Source organism: Ranitomeya imitator, chromosome 1, assembly GCF_032444005.1.
Source record: "Ranitomeya imitator isolate aRanImi1 chromosome 1, aRanImi1.pri, whole genome shotgun sequence".
In the NCBI taxonomy this organism is placed as follows: domain Eukaryota; kingdom Metazoa; phylum Chordata; class Amphibia; order Anura; family Dendrobatidae; genus Ranitomeya; species Ranitomeya imitator.
This window is the reverse complement of record NC_091282.1, coordinates 697,639,703-697,647,253: the sequence shown is the minus strand read 5'-3', so window position 1 is coordinate 697,647,253 and position 7,551 is coordinate 697,639,703. Positions and strand designations below refer to the sequence as shown.

Sequence of the window (7,551 nt, the reverse complement as noted above, 5' to 3'; positions counted from 1 at the left end):
GGGGTCTTGCTCGTTTCAGCACAATTGGGGGTCTCACACGTTCCACCCTCCATTGGGGGTCTCACACGTTGCACCCACTATTGGGGGTCTTGTCGCCTGGACAAATAGTGCCGTAAAGTGACCACGACCATTACAAAATGTGATTATAGTCAATGAGGGTCTGTAGCGCAGGCGAGGGTCCGGCAGTGCTGTGATTTGGGTAGTGCTGCTGCTGTATGATCAATACAAATGTGAACGGATCCCAAGGAGAGGGTTGGCTTCAGCTTTCACATTGTACAGGCTTCTTTATGGAGACACTGGACGGTGAGAAGAGAGACAACAAACAGCCACTGCGACCACCACCGAGCACGACCGCTGCCCCTCCGAGTGACGTCATCCACCGCCGCCGCTGCTGATTGACTGAGCGCTCAGGCCACACCCTCGACAGCCGCGGTGCATGCTGGGAGCAGAGAGCGGCCGTGCGGCGTGAGTGCGGCCTAGTCGTGGAGCGCAATCCTTTTTTTTCTTGAACGGCTACGGTCGGAGCACAGCGTGCATCGGAGCTTTCTTCACCGTCTACGAAGCGGTAACTTGTGTGTGTAGTGCGGTGACCCACACCCTGCGGGGGCGGGTGAGTACGGTGGCCCTCACGCGGGCTGGGTGAGGTGGTTGGGTGGGTTTCGTCCCGCATCTCCATGTCTGGTAATGCGAGGACCCTGGCCGCCATTGTGTCCTGGCGGGAAATAATAGCAGCTTGTTTTCCTCCATTGTCCCGCTGCCCCGTGTCTGCCGTGCGGGCCGGGAGCAGAGGTCACTCGTGCGTGGAGGCCGCACTGCTGGGCAGGAGAGGATGGCCGCTGCCCATAGCAACCAGCATGAGAAGAGCCGGGAGATGGCTGGTTGCTAAGGGCAGCTGCATGGATGATCTATTTTTGTAATACATATGGGGTCCATAGAGGTTTAAAGGGGACGGCCCGGGTCACGTGCCGTTAAAGGTGTGGTAACATCAGGCCTGCCTTGGCTCACATGCCGTTTAAGGTAAACTGCCACCGGGGTTAATCTGCAGATATGGGGTTAATCTGCAGGTTAATAGCATTATTTTGCTGCCCGACGCATGCATGTAGCCGAATGCAGCGAGGAGAAGATATTTATTCTCGCCAGCATTCGTTATTCAGCTATATGGGCGGAGCGGCGCTGGTTCAGTCACGCTCTGAGTATACAGAGTGGCCGCTGTAACCGCGTCTCCGGCCCTGACTGACACTGGCTCTACGTTGCGGCCGGCTGTCAGTCAGGACCAGGGACGTAGATACAGCGGCCAACCTGTATGCTCAGAGCGTGACTGAACCAGCGTTGCCCCCATGACTGAAAGCGAATGCTGGCGGGGAGAATACATATCATTTTCTCCTCGCTGCATTCTGCAACATGCATGCGTCGGGCAGCATCATAATGCTTAACCCCATATCTGCAGGTTAAGTGTTAACTGTGGTGACAGGTTACCTTTACAGGTGTCTTAATGTCGGGACTGCCCCGGCTCACATGCCGTTAAAGGTGTCGTATCATCAGGATGGCCCTACACAGGTTCCACAAACTGGAGTGTAACGTCAAGAAGGCCCCCGCACCCATGCTTTTCCGGAGGGCCTTGGTGTACGTACTGTAAAAGGCTTTAACGTTAGGATGGCACTGGTGTGCATTCTGTTATAGGGATTATCAGACAAAACCAATGCATGTGCCTTTAAGGAGGTCAATGTTACAGATGCATGTTCCTTTTAAATGGGTCATAACATAAGAACGCCCCTCTGCATGTGCCTTTTAAAGGGGTTGTCATCTAAAAGAAAAAAAAATGTAATTGCAAACCGCAGGGATAGATTTGAAAAAGTAAAATTCAGCATATTCTTCTCCCACTGTAACCCCAGTTCTGGGACCGGAAGCCGCGACATCCTTCCATCACCTGATGGCCTGTGATTGTCCGCTGACTGGAGCAGGACACCATGTGCTCTTCTGGATGTTGCTCTGCAGATGTATGAGCTTACATTACTTCAGCTGTTTCATCCGTGGTTTGTATGTCTGAGCAATGCATTTACCACAGCCTGCACATGTACTTCGTTACTAGGAGGGATTGTCAATTTAATTTTTATTTTAGTTTTGTGTTCATTTTAGCGTAAGCCTCCATATTCGTTGGACACTCCTCCCATCTTCTTAGTTGGATACATTTGTGCGGTACTTGATTAGAAATTGGCTGCATTCTTTAGAAATCTTGTAATTTTGTTTGACTTGTTGCCATAGGGATCGGCAAGTACCGCTACAAACATATAGTGTATGCAAGCATTTTCATAGAGCGCACTGTTTAGTTCCCTGGCAATGCTATTCACACTTTTTCATTTAGGATCAGACACTCACCGTCCAGCTCGTCCCCACAATTGGGCATTAGAAAGGCTGGAGAGCTTTGCATTGAAGGAAGAACAAAAGAAACCTTTAATGGTGTTTTGTTTCTAATTTTAGTTTTTTCTTATTGGCTTTGGACTTGCTCAAGAAGAAGATAATACCCAGATGTTACTCACACCTCTCCAGCTCCAGCAATGTATCTCAGCCACTATTCTCATTTTTTTTTTTTCTTGTTACAGGCTCTATTGGTAACGTCATTACCATAGCGCTCGTTACTGCTTCAATCACTGAGCTCAGTGGTAGTGCGGAGATAGTTGGCACATGATCATTGAGTCTAGTGATTGACAAGTGTCACTGGAGCAAGGGAGGGTGAGTAACAGCTGAGGGTGACCCTGGATATCGGTTCAGTCAAGTGTATGACTTCTGGATCATGTGCAGAAAGAAAAGCTGGGGATGTATGCCCTGCTTAACCCCTTTCTTCCTTTGTGCTATCCCGTCCATGTGACCTGGAACTTAATTCCCATGGACGGGATAGTACGTCATACCCGATCTGTCGCGCTTATGGACGGGTGTCAGCTGATTATCAAAGCTGACACCGGCACAATGTGCCAGGAGCAGTCACGGACTGCTCCTGTAACTTTAACGAGACACTGCGCTCAAACAAGATCGCAGCGTTCCGGTGGCATAGGGAAGCATCGTGCAGGGAAGGGGGCTCCCTGCGTGCTTCCCTCAGAACAACGTGATGTGTTCGCATTGTTCTGAGGGTCTGCTCCCTCAGGCCCCCGGATCCAAGATGGCCGCGGCGTCCTTCTGGGTCCTGCAGGGAGGTGGCTTCTCAGTGCCTGCTGAGAGCAGGTGCTGAGAAGCCTACAACACTGCCTGTCAGATTGCTGATCTGACACAGTGCTGTGCAAAGTATCAGATCAGCGATCTGACACTATATAGTGATGTCCCCCCTGGGGCAATGTAAAAAAATAAAATAAATAACGTGTAAAAATATTTTTTTTTTAAATCCTGAATAAAGAAGAAAATCTTTTCTTCCAAAACATATATTTCTTTATGTAAATAAACAAAACAATAAAAGTACATATACAGTATTTAGTATCGCCGCATCCGTAACGCCCCCACCTATAAAACTGTCCCACTAGTTAACCCCTTCAGTGAACACCGTAAAAAAATAAATAAAAATGAGGCAAAAAACAATGGTTTATCATCATACTGCCGAACAAAAAGTGGAATAACTCGTGATCAAAAAGACGGATATAAATTAACATGGTACCGCTGAAAACATAATTTTGTCCCTCAAAAAACAAACTGCCATACAGAGTCATCAGCAAAAAATAAAAAAGTTATAGCCCTCAGAATAAAGTGATGCAAAAATAATTATTTTTTATATAGAATAGTTTTTATTTTATAAAAGTGTCAAAACGTAAAAAAATGATATAAATGAGGTATCGCTGTAATTGTACTAACCCAAAGAAAAGCTGCTTTATCAATTTTACCACACACGGAACGGTATAAACGCCCCACACAAAAGAAATTCATAAATTGCTGGTTTTTGTTCATTCTGCCTCCCAGAAATTATAATAAAAAGCGATCAAAAAATGTCATGTGCCCGAAAATGGTACCAATAACAACATCAACTCGCCCCGCAAAAAACAAGACCTCACATGACTTAATGGACCAAAATGTGGAAAAACTATATCTCTCAAAATGTAGTGATGCAAAAAGTATTTTTTGCAATAAAAAGCGTCTTTTAGTGTGTGACAGCTGCCAAACATAAAAACCCGCTAAAAACCCCGCTATAAATAGTAAATCCCCCCCCCCCCTCCCTTATCACCCCCCTTAGTTTATTTTTTATTATTTTTCCCTAACTATTTCCATTTTCCCGTTAAGGCTGGGGCTAAAGTTAAGGCTGGGGCTAAAGTTAGTTAGGGTTTGGATTACATTTGCGGATTAGCGTTAGGGGCGTGTTAGGGTTGGGATTAGGGTTGAGGGCATGTTCAGGTTAGGGGTGTGGTTAGGGTTATGGTTGGGATTAGAGTTAGTAGTGTGTTCGGGTTAGGGTTGGAGTTAGAATTGGGGGGTTTCCACTGTTTAGGCACATCAGGGCTCTCCAAACGCGACTTGGCGTCCGATCTCAATTCCAGCTAATTCTGCGTTGAAAAAGTAAACCAGTTCTCCTTCCCTTCCGAGCTCTCCCATGCACCCAAACAGGGGTTTACCCCCACATATGGGGTATCAGCATACTCGGGACAAATTGGACAACAACTTTTGAGGTCCAATTTCTCCTGTTACCCTTGGGAAAATAAACATTTGGGGGCTAAAAAAATCATTTTTGTGGGAATCTTTTTTAAATTTATTTTCATGGCTCTGCGTTATAAACTTTAGTGAAACACATGGAGGTTCAAAGTTCTCACAACACATCTAGATAAGTTCCTTGGGGGATCTAGTTTCCAAAATGGGGTCACTTGTGGGGGGGTTTCTACTGTTTAGACACATCGGTGGCTCTGCAAACGCAACAAGACGCCCACAGACCATTCCATGAAAGTTTGCATTCCAAAACACTACTACTTCCCTTCCGAGCTCTGACGTGTGCCCAAACAGTAGATTTCTCCCACATATGGTGTATCAGCGTACTCAGGACAAATTGGACAACAACTTTTGGTGTTTAATTTCTTCTGTTACCCTTGGGGAAAATACAAAACTGGGGGCTAAAAAAATTATGATTTTTTATTTTCACGGCACTGCGTCATAAACTTTAGTGAAACACTTGGGGGTTCAAAGTTCTCTAGATACATCTAGATACAGTGCCTTGTGAAAGTATTAGGCCCCCTGCAACTTTTCAACCTTTTCCCACATGTCATGCTTCAAACATAAAGCTACCAAATGTAAATTTTTGGTGAAGAATCAACAAGTGGAACACAATTGTGAAGTTGAACGAAATTTATTGGTTATTTAAAATTTTTGTGGAAATTCAAAAACTGAAAAGTGGGGCGTGCAATATTATTCGGCCCCTTTACTTTCAGGGCCGCAAACTTAACCCAGAAGTTCATTGTGGATCTCTGAATGATCCAATGTTGTCCTAAATGCCTAATGATGATAAATATAATCCACCTGTGTGTAATCAAGTCTCCGTATAAATGCACCTGCTCTGTGATAGTCTCAGGGTTCTGCTTGAAGCACAGAGGGCATCATGAAGACCAAGGAACACAACAGGCAGGTCTGTGATACTGTTGTGGAGAAATTTAAAGCTGGATTTGGATACAAAATGATTTCCAAAACTTTAAACATCCCAAAGGGCACTGTGCAAGCGATCATATTGAAATGTTCGGTGTATCATACCACTGCAAATCTAACAAGACTCGGCCGTCCCTCTAAACTTTCATCTCAAACAAGGAGAAGACTGATCAGAGATGCAGCCAAGAGGCCCATGATCACTCTGGATGAATTGCAGAGATCTACAGCTGAGGTGGGACAGTCTGTCCATAGGACAACAATCAGTCGTACACTGCACAAATCTGGCCTTTATGGAAGAGTGGCAAGAAGAAAGCCATTTCTCAAAGATATCCATAAAAAGTTTAGTTTAAAGTTTGCAACAAGCCAGCTGGGAGACACACCAAACATGTGGAAGAAGGTGTTCTGGTCAGATGAAACCAAAATCGAATCTTTTTGGCAACAATGCTAAACGATATGTCTGGCATAAAGGCAACACAGTTCATCACCCTGAACACACCATCCCCACTGTCAAACATGGTGGTGGCAGCATCATAGTTTGGGCCTGCTTTTCTTCAGCAGGGGCAGGGAAGATAAATGGAGCCAAATACAGGACCTTTCTTGAAGAAAACCTGTTGGAGTCTGCAAAAGACCTGAGACTGGGACAGAGCTTTGTCTTCCAACAAGACAATGATCCCAAACATAAAGCAAAATCTACAGTGGAATGGTTCACAAATAAACGTATCCAGGTGTTAGAATGGCCAAGTCATAGTCCAGACCTCAATCCGATCGAGAATCTGTTGAAAGAGCTGAAAACTGCTGTTCACAATTAATCTCCATCAAACCTCACTGAGCTAGAGCAGTTTGCCAAGGAAAAATGGGCAAGAATTTGTCTCCCTATGTACAAAACTGATAGAGACATACCCCAAGCGATTTGCAGCTGTAATCGCAGCAAAAGGTGGCGCAACAAAGTATTAAGTCAAAGGGGCCGAATAATATTGCACGCCCCACTTTTCAGTTTTTGAATTTCCTAGAAAATTTAAAATAACCAATAAATTTCGTTCAACTTCACAATTGTGTTCCACTTGTTGGTGAATCTTCACCAAAAATTTACATTTGGTATCTTTATTTGAAGCATGATATGTGTGAAATGGTTGAAAAGTTCCGGGGGGCTGAATACTTTTGAAAGGCACTGTAAGTTCCTTGGGGGGTTTAGTTTCCAATATGGGGTCAGTCACTTGTAGGGTGTTTCGGCACATCAGGGGATCTGCAAATGTAACATGACACTTGCAGACCATTCCGTCTGTCTGCATTCCAAGATGGCACTCCTTCCCTTCTGACTCTGCCATGCACCCAAAACAGTGGTTTATCCCCACATATGGGGTATCAGCGTACTCAGGACAAATTGAACAACTTCTTTTGGGGTTCAAAATCCCCTGTTACCCTTGGGAAAATAAAAAAAATTGGGGGCGAAAAGATCATTATTGTGAAAAAAATGATTTTTTTTTATATTTATGGCTCTACATTATAAACATCTGTGAAGCAGTTGGTGGGTCAAAGTGCTCACCACACATCTAGAGAAGTTCCTTAGGGGGTCTACTTTCCAAAATGGGGTTACTTGTGGGGGGTTTCCACTGTTTAGGCACATCAGGGGCTCTCCAAACGCGACATGGCGTCCTATCTCAATTCCAGCCAATTTTGCATTGAAAAGTCAAATGGCGCTCGTTCCCTTCTGAGCTCTGCCATGCACCCAAACGGTGCTTTACCCCCACATATGGGGTATTGGCGTACTCAGGACAAATTGGACAACAACTTTTTGGGTCCAATTTCTCCTATTACCCTTGGTAAAATAAAACAAATTGGATCTGAATTCAATAAAAAAAAAATAAGTTAAATGTTCATTTTTATTTAAACATTCCAAAAATTCCTGTGACGCACCTGAAGGGTTAATAAACTTCTTGAATGTGGTTTTGA

At 44.7% G+C, this 7,551-nt stretch overlaps 1 protein-coding gene across 10 annotated transcripts in view; it reads left to right on the top strand.

Moving 5' to 3' along the window:
• The first annotated feature begins 414 nt into the window (after nt 1–414).
• RBM25 (RNA binding motif protein 25) overlaps nt 415–7,551 on the top strand; it is a 100,854-nt gene continuing 93,717 nt past the window's right edge. For 3 of the 10 annotated variants that reach the window (XM_069731173.1, XM_069731182.1, XM_069731152.1), the window contains exon 1: nt 435–610. The gene's annotated coding sequence lies outside the window, so the exon portion shown is untranslated. Of the gene's footprint in view, nt 611–7,551 lie in introns of all 10 variants that reach the window. The other 7 variants (XM_069731218.1, XM_069731160.1, XM_069731202.1 and 4 more) reach the window with 5 other exon arrangements.